This window comes from Symphalangus syndactylus, chromosome 3 (assembly GCF_028878055.3).
Source record: "Symphalangus syndactylus isolate Jambi chromosome 3, NHGRI_mSymSyn1-v2.1_pri, whole genome shotgun sequence".
NCBI classification, from domain to species: Eukaryota; Metazoa; Chordata; class Mammalia; order Primates; family Hylobatidae; genus Symphalangus; species Symphalangus syndactylus.
The window spans coordinates 121,383,288-121,397,011 of NC_072425.2; the positions used below are offsets into that span (position 1 = coordinate 121,383,288).

At 36.2% G+C, this 13,724-nt stretch overlaps 1 long non-coding RNA gene across 4 annotated transcripts in view; it reads left to right on the forward strand.

Annotated features, from left to right (window-relative positions):
- Positions 1-13,724, forward strand: part of LOC129479586 (uncharacterized) — a 315,981-nt gene that overhangs the window by 1,021 nt on the left and 301,236 nt on the right. For 3 of the 4 annotated variants that reach the window (XR_008656730.2, XR_010119716.1, XR_008656732.2), the window contains exon 2: positions 3,333-3,438. This is a non-coding gene — a long non-coding RNA (uncharacterized lncRNA). Of the gene's footprint in view, positions 1-3,332; positions 3,439-7,523; positions 7,619-13,724 lie in introns of those variants that run through there. The other variant, XR_008656731.2, reaches the window with a different exon arrangement.

Genomic DNA, 13,724 nt, shown 5'->3' on the forward strand with positions numbered 1-13,724 from the left:
TGGATACAGTAAAATCAGAACAACAGGGTCAAAAGTTAACTCAGAACTAACTATTTAGAAGGCAATGGAATCTGGAATTTGCTTCAGGTTTCAGTGTGCCACACAGGTTAATTATTTTTAGTATAGGTGTCAGAGTAAAATAGGGAAAGCTATAAACAAACAATAGTAATACAACAAACTTAAAGAGATACTGATTTGAAATAAAAATAGTAGCATGAGATTTACCTTGAGAAAAATGGGTACTATAAAACCTGTTTTCTACATTTTAAAAAAACAAAACACATGGTTGTGAAATGAGAAATTCAATTGATCAGCTTAACACTTACAGTAAACATGACAAAGATCTGAAAACTATTGCATTTGCCACATTCCACTGTTTAGAAAGAGTTGGATGTCTGGAAGGGTATAGAACAATTAGCTGATATTGGAAGGGCATTTTCCACTTTGTATTGATACACTTGGATTTCCTTGAGAAGACATGTAAGTAAAGGTTTACAGTGAATGACCTTTCCCGTCGATACTGTTAGGCATTACCAATGCCAATATTGTTCTAAGGGCAGAAAATATTCAGTAAATCTGGACGTCTTTGACGAGTCATCCCACCGCTTAGCATACACTAGTTGAGCTGAGGTGTTTCACCTGTTTTCCTCTAGAGAAAAGCTACTATTGGAGCCTGAACCCATAGTCTTAAAAAATCTCAGCCTCTTTGTACTATGGATTGTATGGAAGATTAAATCAGAGTCATATCTCCTTCATTTGAAATGGTTCCCTTCCTTTTTTACAAGGTATTCTAAGGAGATTTCAGTTTTTCTGCGTTTGTATTGCCTTCAACAGAATCTTTAGAATAAGCCTCTAGTGGATTTTGGGTGGGTGACCATTAAATGACTTATACCTTCTGGAACATTTTAGTATTGGATATGGCACTGGAACAGGAATTGGGAGATATTAGTGAGTGTGTGCAATTTGTTTCAAGTGGGATTTGTAGAAGTAACCTGATTTATCCAGGCTTAAGTTTCCTTCTTTGTAAAATGAATGAGTAGGATGAACATATCTCTTAGATCACTTTAACTCAACTGATACTGTTGAGCAATTAGGTGTCAAGGATACAAACATTTCTGGAATCCTATATTCAAGTGCATTAATAATTTCCTATTATTCTATGAAATGCAGCTTTAGTCAGGTAGGACATCTCACTATTTCCAACATACAACATGATTATTTTCTTTCTTTTGACTTTTCTTGTGGATTCTTCCTCATCTGGCATGCCTATTTGATCATATCTGAATATCTAAATCCCACTCATATGTCAAAGACAAAGCTTAAAAGTCTGACGTAATCACAATTATGTACTATATCTCTTTTAGAAACACATAGAACTTACCAAAGAGGTTTCTACACTCTACACATCTAATAAATACTAATCCTAATAGCTTAATTAATAACTTTTTAGCTTTTAGCATTGCAAAATTCTACAATAAATGAATCAGATACTGTTTCCCAAAATAATGTAATTGTGAACTATTATTATATTGGTCTTGAGTAGATCAAGCATATTTCCTCTACTTCTAAATTTAAAAAGCAACGCTTATAATATTTGTCTTATGCTGTGCAATAGTCTGAATGCTTGTACAGCCCATCCCCCAAATTCATATTTTGAAATCCTAACCCCCAACGTGATGATAGTATTAAAAGCTGGGGTCCATGGGAGGTATTAGTTCATGGGGCTGGAACCTTCATTAATGAGATTAGTGGCCTTATAAAAGAGATTCTACAGAGATCCTCACCCCCTTTTTCCACGTGAGGACATATAGAGAAGCTGCCATCTATGCACCAGAAAGCAAGCTCTCTCCAGACACTGAATCTTCTGGCACCTTGATCTTACACTTTCCAAACACAAGAACTACAATAAATACATTTATGTTGTTTATAAGCCGTCCAATTTATGGTATTTTTGTTATAGCAGCGGGATCTGACCAAGGCAGCTTCCTATATAAGGAAATGAGGTACCTAACCAGACATTCTTCTTTAGCAGTTTCAACCAAGTAAAAGTTTAAGCATGGCTAACACTGGAAGGTCACATAAAGAAAGGTTTACATGACATCATGCTTTTGTCCCAAGGAGAAGATTTTGTAGCCTCAGCACCAATGGGAAATATTTTAAAATAAAAGCCCATTCTCTAAGAAAATATTACCGATAAATGCACAAAGAAGAAAATAAAATACCTTCCAGTGTTGACAAACAAAGCAAGTAGCAAGCATTTCTGAAGAACATATTGAAGACATCCAAAAAAGACATTTAAAATCTCAAATTTGAAAACTGGGGCAAACTAAGGCTGAACACAACATATAAAATCTTCATAAACACTGAAGTAGCAAATACAGAACCATTGCTCCTAGAAGAAATATAGGGTTAGGTCTCTGGTCCTAACATTTTTGTCAATTGATCAATCACCTTGTGTTTTGTGTGTTTCTAGTTAAAGATACCTCATTTAATATATATTTTTGATTCATTAACATTGAACTCACAGCAGGCACTATGATTTATGCCTGCAAAAAACATATCTAACACATCTATTTTCTCTGTAAGGCACATGACAGTCTTCTCGCACTCAGGAACACTAGATAGCACTTCAGCACTATAATCAGGGCCCATTTTAAGCAGCCAAGTCATCAACAAGAAGCACGAAATGCAAAAAACATGGCATAAATAGACCACAAAATGGACACATGTTTACAGTATGAGAGATGAAACAGGAAGGCAGAGTGCTGCCTTGTTTGAATTCAGCTGGAAACATGCTCTTCAGAAAACTCAAAATTTTCACCACTCTGCTCATGCCTGTGAGTGATTGCAAAAGTGAAGTGCATATTGATTTTGAGATTACAAATAAATTTTAGCAAGTAGGCAAATTTGCAAATGTGGAGCCTGCAAATAATGAAGATGATTGTATTTGTTATGAGATCTGTTGAATTCCAATGCTCTTTTTCTTCCCCACCTCCTAATGAAAGGAGCTTTATACTTCTCTTGCATATAAAAGTGATGCACTATCATGTAGAAAAATAAAGCCATACAAAAATATTTTTTATCAATAGAAATTACATCACCAGAAGTCAATGATACCTTTCCATGTATATGTATATATTTGTATCGATATGGTTTGGCTCTGTGTCCTTGCCCAAATCGAACTGTATCCAACTGCCCATTTTGAACTGTAATCCCCATAATCCCTATGTGTGGAGGGAGGGACCTGGTGGGAGATGATTGGATCACAGGTGTGGGTCGCCTTCTGTTGTTCTTGTGATAGTGAGTTCTCATGAGATCTGATGGTTTTATAGGTGTCAGTTCCTCCTTGTTCACTCTCTCGACTACCACCATATAAGACATGCTTCCTCCTCTGCAATGATTGCAAGTTTCCTGAGGCCTCCTCAGCCATGCAGAACTGTGAGTCAATTAAACATCTTTCTTTTATAAATTCTCACTCTTGGGCATTTATCTATAGCAGTATAAAAACAGACTAATATCTGCATATATACATGTTTCCTATAAAATATCATTGTGTCTTAACAAGTCTGGAAAAGAATAATTGCAGAACTTTTCCCTTAAGTATTGAGTATAGCTATGTGGAGTCATTTTAAATGGTTGCATTATATGCTTTCACTAATCTCCTATTGATAAACATTTAGCTTGCTTCTAATATTTATCTATTCTGAACACTGTGCTGAAAATTCACCCATCTCTGTGTATATGTCCAATTACATTTGCAAAAATTTTCTAAAAATACAATTTAGATTTAAATTCCTACTAAACTGCTCTTAAGAAATGTTTTCCCTATTTTAACCATTCTCTATCTAATGTTGCATATGCTACAGTGTCAATTCTTCTGTTTAACTTGATGTTTGGGGTTATTACCTAAGTTATTACCTGTTAGCATGGGAAAATAAATAATCACATCACATTATTCACAACCAAACATTAGTAGATGATCTCGTACAAAAAATAATTACCAGAAGAATTGCAAGAGTATATAAGGTAAAGATCCAGTGCTGATCAATTCTGAAAAAGTGGCAGTGGTGGCAGCATAGCTTTGGAGTCTCTTTAAATCTCCAGACTGAGGAGCTAGTTAAAACCAAAACTCCGCAGAGATCATACACTATAACTAGGGGGCAAGGTATCAAAAACCAAGCAGGCTCTCAATCGAAAGGGCTGAATGTTATTAACATCTATATGGAAGAAAACTGGAAACCAACCAAGTAGGCTGATGGACCTGAGAATAGGAGAATTCCAAAACAGTGACATCTGGAAAGGGCTTCAGGTTAATTTGAAAACAGCAAACATTGGGAGGAACCTTCCCCACTCCAGTAACAACAGAGTGCAAGGGGCTGACTGTAAGAAGGTATGATGAGAACGGGTAAGTCTAACAGCTTTTGTGAAACTTCAAAACTGACTTTTTTTTTTCTTTGGTTTCCCTAACTCTCAGGAAAAACTGTTGGAAGCAGCTTCAAAATTTAGCAAACTAGGGATAAAGGAGATAGGAGAAACTGTTCAAAAAAAAAAAAAAAAAAGAATGAAAAAGAAAAGCGGAGATGGAAGTGAAACAGAGTTTAGAATGCTCACAAAGTCCCCATATTTCTAAACACTACATAAAAAAAGAAGTTCTATAAGGTTAGAAAAGCTTCTCTAAACCCCACATTTTTCTAAAGTTTGAAAAAAATTATGCCATATAAAAATGAACAAAAATGCATCAGGGTTAAATTCTGTACGAATTATTATAAGAAAACAAGAAAGTAAGAGTATACCTAGCAATAAATATACCTACCACTCATAAAGATGTGCTCAAGAGTATGACTATTATTTCAGAATAAACTCAGCCCGGCATGGTGGCTCATGCCTGTAATTCCAGCACTTTCAGAGGCCGAGGTAGGCAGATCATTTGAGGTCAGGAGTTTGAAACCAGCCTGGCCAACATGGTGAAACCCCATCTCTGCTAAAAATACAAAAATTAGCTGGGTGTCTGGCTGTGTGCCTGTAATCCCAGCTACTCAGGAGGGTGAGGCATGAAAATTGCTTGAACCTGGTAGGCAGAGGTTGCAGTGATCTGGGATCATGCCACAGCATTCCAGCCTGGGGAACAGAGTAAGACTCTGTCTCAAATTAATGAATTAACTAATTAATTAATTTACAATTCACAAATCCAAATGAGATGGCAGAACACAAGAAAGCAGATATAAAATAAAAAAGATCACTTCAGATAGAAACAGAGAATAAAATAGAACAGAAGAGAAACACATCAGAAAATTCCTAAAAAGAATAAATAGAGGAAAAAAAAACACAAAAAAATTGAAAAGTAATAAAAAGCATCTGAGAGACGGTTTCAGGTACTAATGGAGCAGACGAAAATGAGAAAACAAGTCTCTGAAGGAGGAAGCTGAAAAGAAACGCTAAAAATTATAATTTAATAAACTTTTCTTAAAATAAAAATAAGAATTTAAAACTACATGTTGGAAAAGTGCAATACATATCTGAGAGTTTAGTACACAGTTGACCGAGCCACAAAACACTAAACTGAAACATATTCTACCTTTTTTTTTTTTTTTAATTCAGGGAAAAAAATCAGGGGTATGGAGTCTGGAGGTGATTTCTAAAGGAAAAAAAAATTTTTTGGTCATTATCAAACTTTTTTATCAGCATCAATGTATGCCAGAAAAAAATGGGGTCACATATTTTATATTTTCACAGGGGAAAATACTTTCTTTGAGACAGGGCCTCTTTTGTCACCCAGGCTGGAGTGCAGTGGCACAATCATGGCTCACTGCAGCCTCAACTTCCTGGGCTCAGGTGATTCTCCTATGTCAGTCTCCTGAGTAGCTGGAAACACAGGTGTACACCACCATGCCTGGCTAATTTTTGTATTTTTTCTAGGAATAGGGTTTGTTCACTCATGTTGCCAGGCTGGTTTCTAACTCCTGGACTCAAGCAATGCCCTTGTGTCAGCCTCCCAAAGTGTTTGGATTACAGGCCTGAACCACGGTGCCTGACCAGCAAAGCTCCATAATATTAAAAGCAAAAAGTAGGAGTCAGGCCTGAACCACGGTGCCTGACCAGCAAAGCTCCATAATATTAAAAGCAAAAAGTAGTAGTATCAACTTGCAAGGACTCAGAAAACATTGTTGTCAGGAGCCCTTCCAGTGGAATCTGTGAGTGGATCAGATAGATCTATTCACAAAATGACAAAATGTTAGTGGTAAACATTAAACACAACTACTTGTAGGTCCCCACTAAATGAGAGTTCAAGGGAAAGAGGTTCCATGTAATGATGATATACACAGGTAATGTAGCTCATGAGACCTAGTTGTACACATTTCTTTGCAATTCTGTTTTCAGAGATTTCACCTTGGTAACTTGAAATTGGCCATCGTGGGAATATTTACACCAAGGAGACCATCAAATGCTACAAAGCAGGGCTTTTTCCTTTGTTTTGTGTGTATAAATGTGGTTGCTCAAGATTTACTGTCTTGGTTGGGTTGGGCTGGGCTGCCATAACAAAATACCATAGACTGGGTGGGCTTAAACCACAGAAATGTATTTTGGGCCAGTTCTGGAGGCTGCAAGTTTAAGATTAAGTTGTTAGCAGGATTGTAGTAGTCAGGGCTTTCCCTTAGGAGTACATACTGCAGCTGCCTTCTTGTCGTGTGTTCACATGGCCTTTCCTCAATGTATGTGTGTACGTGTGTCTCCTTGTGTGTTGCAGGGGTCACTTTCTGGTGTCTCTTCTTATTAGGACACCAATCATCTTGGATTGGGGCCTCATCTTTTTGACCTCACTTAATCTTACTTTCCTAGAGGCCCCATCTGGAAATATAGCCACATTGAGGGTAAGAGTTTCAATGTCTGAATTTGTAAGGTGGGGAAAATTCAGTCTGTAACATTTACCGGTTCACACTGCCACTACAGTACCTATGAGCATGCATAGTGCCTAGACTATGGTCTTGAAATACTGCATCCTGCTAAAAGGAGATCACAACTTCTTGGAGAAGTGGCTGATTTCATGTTGAGATGTAAGTGTACAAGTCTGAAACATCTTGCCATTCCAGATAGGAAGCTATCAAAGACTAACAATGTCATGTCAAAAAGACTCAGAGGTCAATTTAAAGAGGCCCCTGCTAGCCAAACATGGGATAATTTAAGTTTCAAAAATAAAATACTTGCAGTTATTAAAATCATTAGATGTGTTTAAATCCATGAGTTCATAGTGGTGTTTTGTAAAAACTGGCTTGCCTTTTAGAGTATGATAAGAAATTAATCAATTATCTTAAAACTGGTAAAGAAAGGGAAAATTTTGTCCTGCCTCTTCTATATGAATTGTAATCCTAGGAAACCAGTAAGGTAGTACAAAAATAGCATCTTTTAATAAAACTAATATCTAAATTAAAAAGTAATGATTAATTATAGTATCTATATTTTTCAATCCCCAATGCATTAATGGATTTAGGCATTGAATATAAATAATTTCTTTTCCAAAATGATAGACAGCCAGACCTTATGGGCCTCATTTAGGAAGGACACAATACCAGTACTATTGCCAGCGGGATCAAACCTGAATCTGCTCAAGCCTCAAGTTCACCTACCAATTTGCAGAAAATACAGAGCCCAGAGGAACATATTTAAATGTACCACGAGTATACAATCTGCAAAATCCAGAGACTGTGAGAAACTACAGATTAAACATTGTGTAGATAAAGAACAGGATGTATATTTAAAGGATACATTAAATCAAAATTTTAAAGTGGCACGGATAAAGGATGGTATTTTGAAAGACAAGTCTGGGCTAAAGCACGCACACACACACACACACACACACACAGGAAAGTGATTACTGTAAAAATGAGGGCACTAATTGCATATAGGAAGGGAGAGGGTTGAAACTGGAGGGACCACAGGAAAGGGGCCTCTGGAATGGTTGGCAAGGCTGTATTTCTTGACCTCTTGGCTTCACCATACATCTGATTTGCGTGATTTATTTTGCGTTTTATTTTGTGATTTATTTTGTGATTATTGTGTTTTATTTTGAAATGAATTATTTTAAAAGGAGCTAATTTCTCAAAATACATGAGGAATCTCCCAAAATATCTTGATAAGACAATAAAGAAATATGATTATCAAACTAGAAACTAATATTCATTGCAATTTCATACTTTAAATATAATATGCAATAACTAAGTTATTTAAATAAATATAAGATGCCAAAACAATTAACTAAAGTATTAAAACTTTCACCAAAGAATGTTTTTTGCGGGGCTTCACATCTTGCCAAACGGTAATCTAACTCAATTTCATCAATGAATGTTTTTTGCTGAATTGACTGAATTAACTATTGTTTGTCCTATTTGAGACAAAGACTTGAAACATATCTGAGACAAAGGACTTGACTAAATTGCCTTGATAATAATAGTATCTACACTACCGTTTTTTGAAGTGAATACCATACAGAAATGGCAAGAATTAATGTGATAACATATAAAAATTGGTAACATTTTTTAAAAGCCCTTATTATAAGAAAGTTCTCACAAAGTTCATTCAACAAATACCTTAATCTACAGTTCTTCAATGGGGTTTATCCAAGCTCCAAGAACAGACCAGGCTGAGATGGTTACCATCCCCAAATCTGAGGAGAGTATTTACACCTGCATGGTGATTTATTACTTGAGATTATATTCGTGGGTCAAGTCAAACAGTAATTCACGTGTTTCCTTTCCTTTCATTCTTCCAACCGTCTTCATCCCTATTTCTATGTGCAATGGTCCCACTGCCAGGCAGGTATGGAAGTTGAATTTAAGTTGTATTTCTGGGATTGAGGGAGGAAGGGCAGTGGTCTACCATATAAAAGAATTAGAGCAACCAGGTCACTTTGAAAGCACCAGAGAGAAAAGTCATCTGGCTTTGAAGCTATTAGCCTCAGGGGAGAGTATCCTTAGGTTAACAGCTGTGAACCCTCATTAGGGATCACCTGGAACCCAGATCACAGAGGTGAGGAAGCATATTAGCAAGAAGAGTCTTATCTGGGGGCAAACTACTTTGTGGAGTCTTTCAAGTTCCCCAGTGTCTTACCCTGGAAAACTTTATGAAGCAATTTATATAATTCAGAGCCCTCCAGAATTTAGGATTTTGTATTATTGTGGATATTTGATCGTATTTAGCCTGTATTTTTCCTCCAAGTTTCTCTTCATTATATCCTGCTTTGGTCCCCATTCTTGGAAACCATAAATTTATTCTTATCTTGTAACTTTGATTTTTAAATAGGCTGCACCCACTTAATTATTGCCTATTCATGTTGTGTTTACTTAGCTTTGCTTCTTGTAAGTCACTCTCATTATTGCCTTAATCAGGACCCTTGTGCTTCTGTGAATCACCTACCTACTAATGTCATCACTGGTAGTAAAGTGCCAGAACTCAGGGATAATTATTGTTTTGCATTTATATTATTATTACTTTGCATTTACGTAGCCTCCTTCTTCATATGATATTTTTATTCACAGTCTTTTTCAATTCTCATTGAGCATATTAATCAGAGCATTGTATAAAGAAATGAAAGAAGAGATTTCATGGAAAATTTGAATTCATTTCTTCATTTTTAGATGAGAAAATTGAGTCCAAGAAGGGCTGACTGAATTGCTCAAAGATACTTGTTTGTAGCAGAGCCAAAAAAAAAAAAAAAAAAAAAAGAAAAACATTTTCCTGACTTGGCCACCACAAATTAATTTTTGAAACAATGCAATATATAAATACATTAATAAATAAAGAATAAACAATTATGACTTGCAATCTTTAGTAACAGCTGTACAATTGTGGCTACCATTTGCTGAATAAGACATTAACATGACATCCTCTGAGGACAGCTATTACCTGAATGTGTTCACTCTGGGTACCAGAGGCTTGATGGGTGACTTCTCTCAGACAGAGATACATATCTATAACATATCTCATGATGAGGAACAGAGTAGAGAATGTCTCACTTTAACCCTGTCCAGACTGAGTTTCTTCTGTGTCCCATGGCACTCTGTCCGGTGTTGCCTTTCTACAGCAGATCTCTTAATACTATATGCAAATAATGAGAATCAACCGTAGTGACTTCGCTATTGCTAGTGATTTAGCGTTTTTATTTTTTATATTTATTTATTTATTTATTTATTTATTTATTTTGAGACGGAGTCTTGCTCTGTCGCCCAGGCTGGAGTGCAGTGGCGCAATCTCGGCTCACTGCAAGCTCCGCCTCCCGGGTTCACGCCATTCTCCTGCCTCAGCCTCTCCGAGTAGCTGGGACTACAGGCGCCTGCCACCACGCCCGGCTAATTTTTTGTATTTTTAGTAGAGACGAGGTTTCACTGTGGTCTCGATCTCCTGACCTCGTGATCCACCCGCCTCGGCCTCCCAGAGTGCTGGGATTACAAGCGTGAGCCACCGATTTAGCGTTTTTAAAACCGCTTCCCTATCCACAAAATGACCACGGTGGTACTTACCTCCCAGGATTGCTCTAAGGATTAAATATCATAGTATTTGTTGATACATGCCTTTTTCAACTCCACTTGTCTTCTTCCTGAACCCTCTTACACTATCATCTTATACTGGTGATTTTTTTTAACTCTGCATCCCCATGCTTCAAATAATTGCTACCAGTAACATATTTTATCTTTGCTGGAATGTCTGAAGCCATTGGAAATTATAGAAGTTCCAACTCTGTCGTGTCAAGTAGTATGAAAGTTAATAGGATTAATTTATCTTTAATTTAATAAAAGTAATGTAAATGTTTGTTTTAGGAAAATATTCCTGAGAGTTTTGTTTTAATGAGAACTTGGTCAATAATATTTGTTTCTGGATAGCATTGTACCCCCCATTTTTTTTTTTTTGAGACGGAGTCTCCCCCTGTTGCCCAGGCTGGAGTGCAGTGGCATGATCTCGGCTCACTGCAAGTTCCGCCGCCCGGGTTCACGCCATTCTCCTGCCTCAGCCTCCGGAGTAGCTGGGACTACAAGCGCCCAACACCACGCCCGGCTAATTTTTTGTATTTTTAGTAGAGACAGGGTTTCACCATGTTAGCCAGGATGGTCTCAATCTCCTGACCTCATGATCCGCCCGCCTTGGCCTCCCAAAGTGCTGGGATTACAGGCGTGAGCCACCACGCCCGGCCTTTTTTTTTCAGTTCTTTTATTTGCCTAGCATGATTTGCTGCTTCTTTGAGGGCAGTTTTGAACCTTCGGTTTCAATGGGACCGAGTCTGGCTGATGACTAGCAGATGTGTGTCTGAGAGCAGATAAGGGGAACATAATCGCTCAACTCCTAGAAATCCCTGAAGATGAAACTAGATCTAAAGCTTAAACAAAGAGCAATTTCCTACCTACCATTCCTCGGAGAACTGATTTGTGAGATATTAGCATCTGGCTGAACACTTAGTAGCAGCTAATTTCAGGGAATCTAAAGCCAGAGAGATTCAGGTTGAAGGACTTGTGGGATAGTTTCATAAGCAACATAAAAGAAATATGATCAGCTAGAATTCCATCCAATTCAATAATTTTCTAGTGCTGTACAATTTTTTTTCAAAAAATTCTGTTTTCAAAAAGTGACCTTGGATAGTACTTCCAAAGACCATACATATATGGTAATATTTCCTTTTAGATTTAGTAATTTTCCTGAATTATTACACATTAAGGTCTGTTTTTTCCTAGGAAAAAAATTGGGGATCAGGAAGTTTAAATATGGTCTAAAGCAAAACATGCACACAGTGAGTTTGAACTCAGTATCAATATACATTTTGAGATCCTAAATTTTCCTTTGTATATTTAAAACTTGCCAGGTATTTAATAGATCACACACTGAATAGAGATGCCTTCCTTCCTTCACCTTACACCTTATATTTAAATATAAACATATTCACTAAACATATTCTGTAAGACTTTTATTATTGTAACTGTGAAAAGAGTGAGTTTACCTTTGACCAGTCAAAACTTTCACCTCTTTGAGATATCTAATTTAATCAAATTCTGCAAATGAAAAACTAGGACTTTAATTAGACTGACTATAAGCACAGAGCATGGTTTGGTGGATATGAAGCCATGAATTGATCACTGGGAAACCAAGAGTCCTGACATGTGATTTACATGTATATGCATACATGTGTATATGTGTAGGACAAAGGAGAGAATGAATTTCTAAAGAAATGGGATGAATGATGTTCAAATCATGGCAAGAATCATGAAACATGAATCATGAAACTGCAAGGTTGAATCTGAAACAGAAGTGTCCAATAATGAAATATTTAATATAGAATGTATCGTTAAGATTCCTTAGTATTTTTATAATGAAGTGGTACCAACTGTTTGTACCATTTGGAATTCTGGTCAGAGTCACAGTAGAGCATTGGCATTTTTGTCTGTTTGATTTGAGGGTCTTTTGGGAGATACATGAAAGTTCTGTTGGATTGTAGTCATGCTGACCATTCTAGGCTAATATATCATATCATGTTAAGGAAAGTTTCAGGACTTCCTATATAGAAATCATGTTTTACGGGATTTCAGTGAGACTAGAGTGTTTCAGTTGCCGCTGAAGAAATACTTTCAGAAGTCATTAATGCCTGTGTCCTTTCACTGGATGGAATGTGCTCTCAGCAAAACTAAGAATTCAGCATCTGTAACTATGGCTTAGGCTGAAGCAAGTATACAATGCCTTCCTAATTTTAGAAATGTTCTTCATTTATCAGTCAGCCAGAAGAGTTTTAAATGTATCCACTTTGTTGTAAATTCAATATCAAGCAGACTAGAAATCTTATAAGAGAAATAGAACACAGAGTTGTTACCACAAAAAAAGTTTACTAAAGTAATTGAATGTTACATAGTTAATGATGAAAAATTTTAACTAAACAAGGTCAACTTGAATCTTAAATTCTATTGAAATCATATTAAATGTCCACCCAAATTTCAATGCTATTTTCCAATATAGTTTTTTTTAAATTTGCAGATATTTTTTGTTTACCTAGTATCCTCTGGTTTAGATTTCTACTTCCCGCAAAATTTTCATTATTTAATTTACAACATGCTAGTGGAGGTTTTTGATGATCTGGTGTCACCCATTTTTGTGCTACAGCTTTTCTCATTACTCCGAGCATATGCTGAACAAAATTCACGGGAGGTTTTACTTGAGTTTAAAATAGGGTGACATCATAGATCCATAGAGTATATGAATTAAAATGGAATATTAGATACAACTAGGTAAGGACAGTGGACTGAGCATTTGCATTTATCTCTTTTAAAACCATACTAAATAAGAGTAGTAGGATTTTTTTGAAACAATGTAAACTCACGAGAAAAAAATGAGAAATAATAGCAATATTTTAAAATAAACTTTATTTGTTAGAAGAGTTTTAGACTTATAAGTAAATTATAAAAATAGTACAGAGATTCTCATAGGCCCCATACCAAGTTTCTTCTATTATTAATATGTTATATTAATATGATACATTATTATAATTAATTGACTATATTAATTTATTGTCATTAACTAGAGTTCATACTTCATTCAGATTTATTTAGTTTTTACCTATTGGTTCCTTTCCAGGATCGCATCCAGGATATCACTGTATTTAATAATGTATTTAATAGTCATGCCCCCTTAGGCTCCTTAGTCTCCTTAGATTCCTCTTAACTGTGATGGTTTCTTTTTGTCTTTGATAACTTTGATAG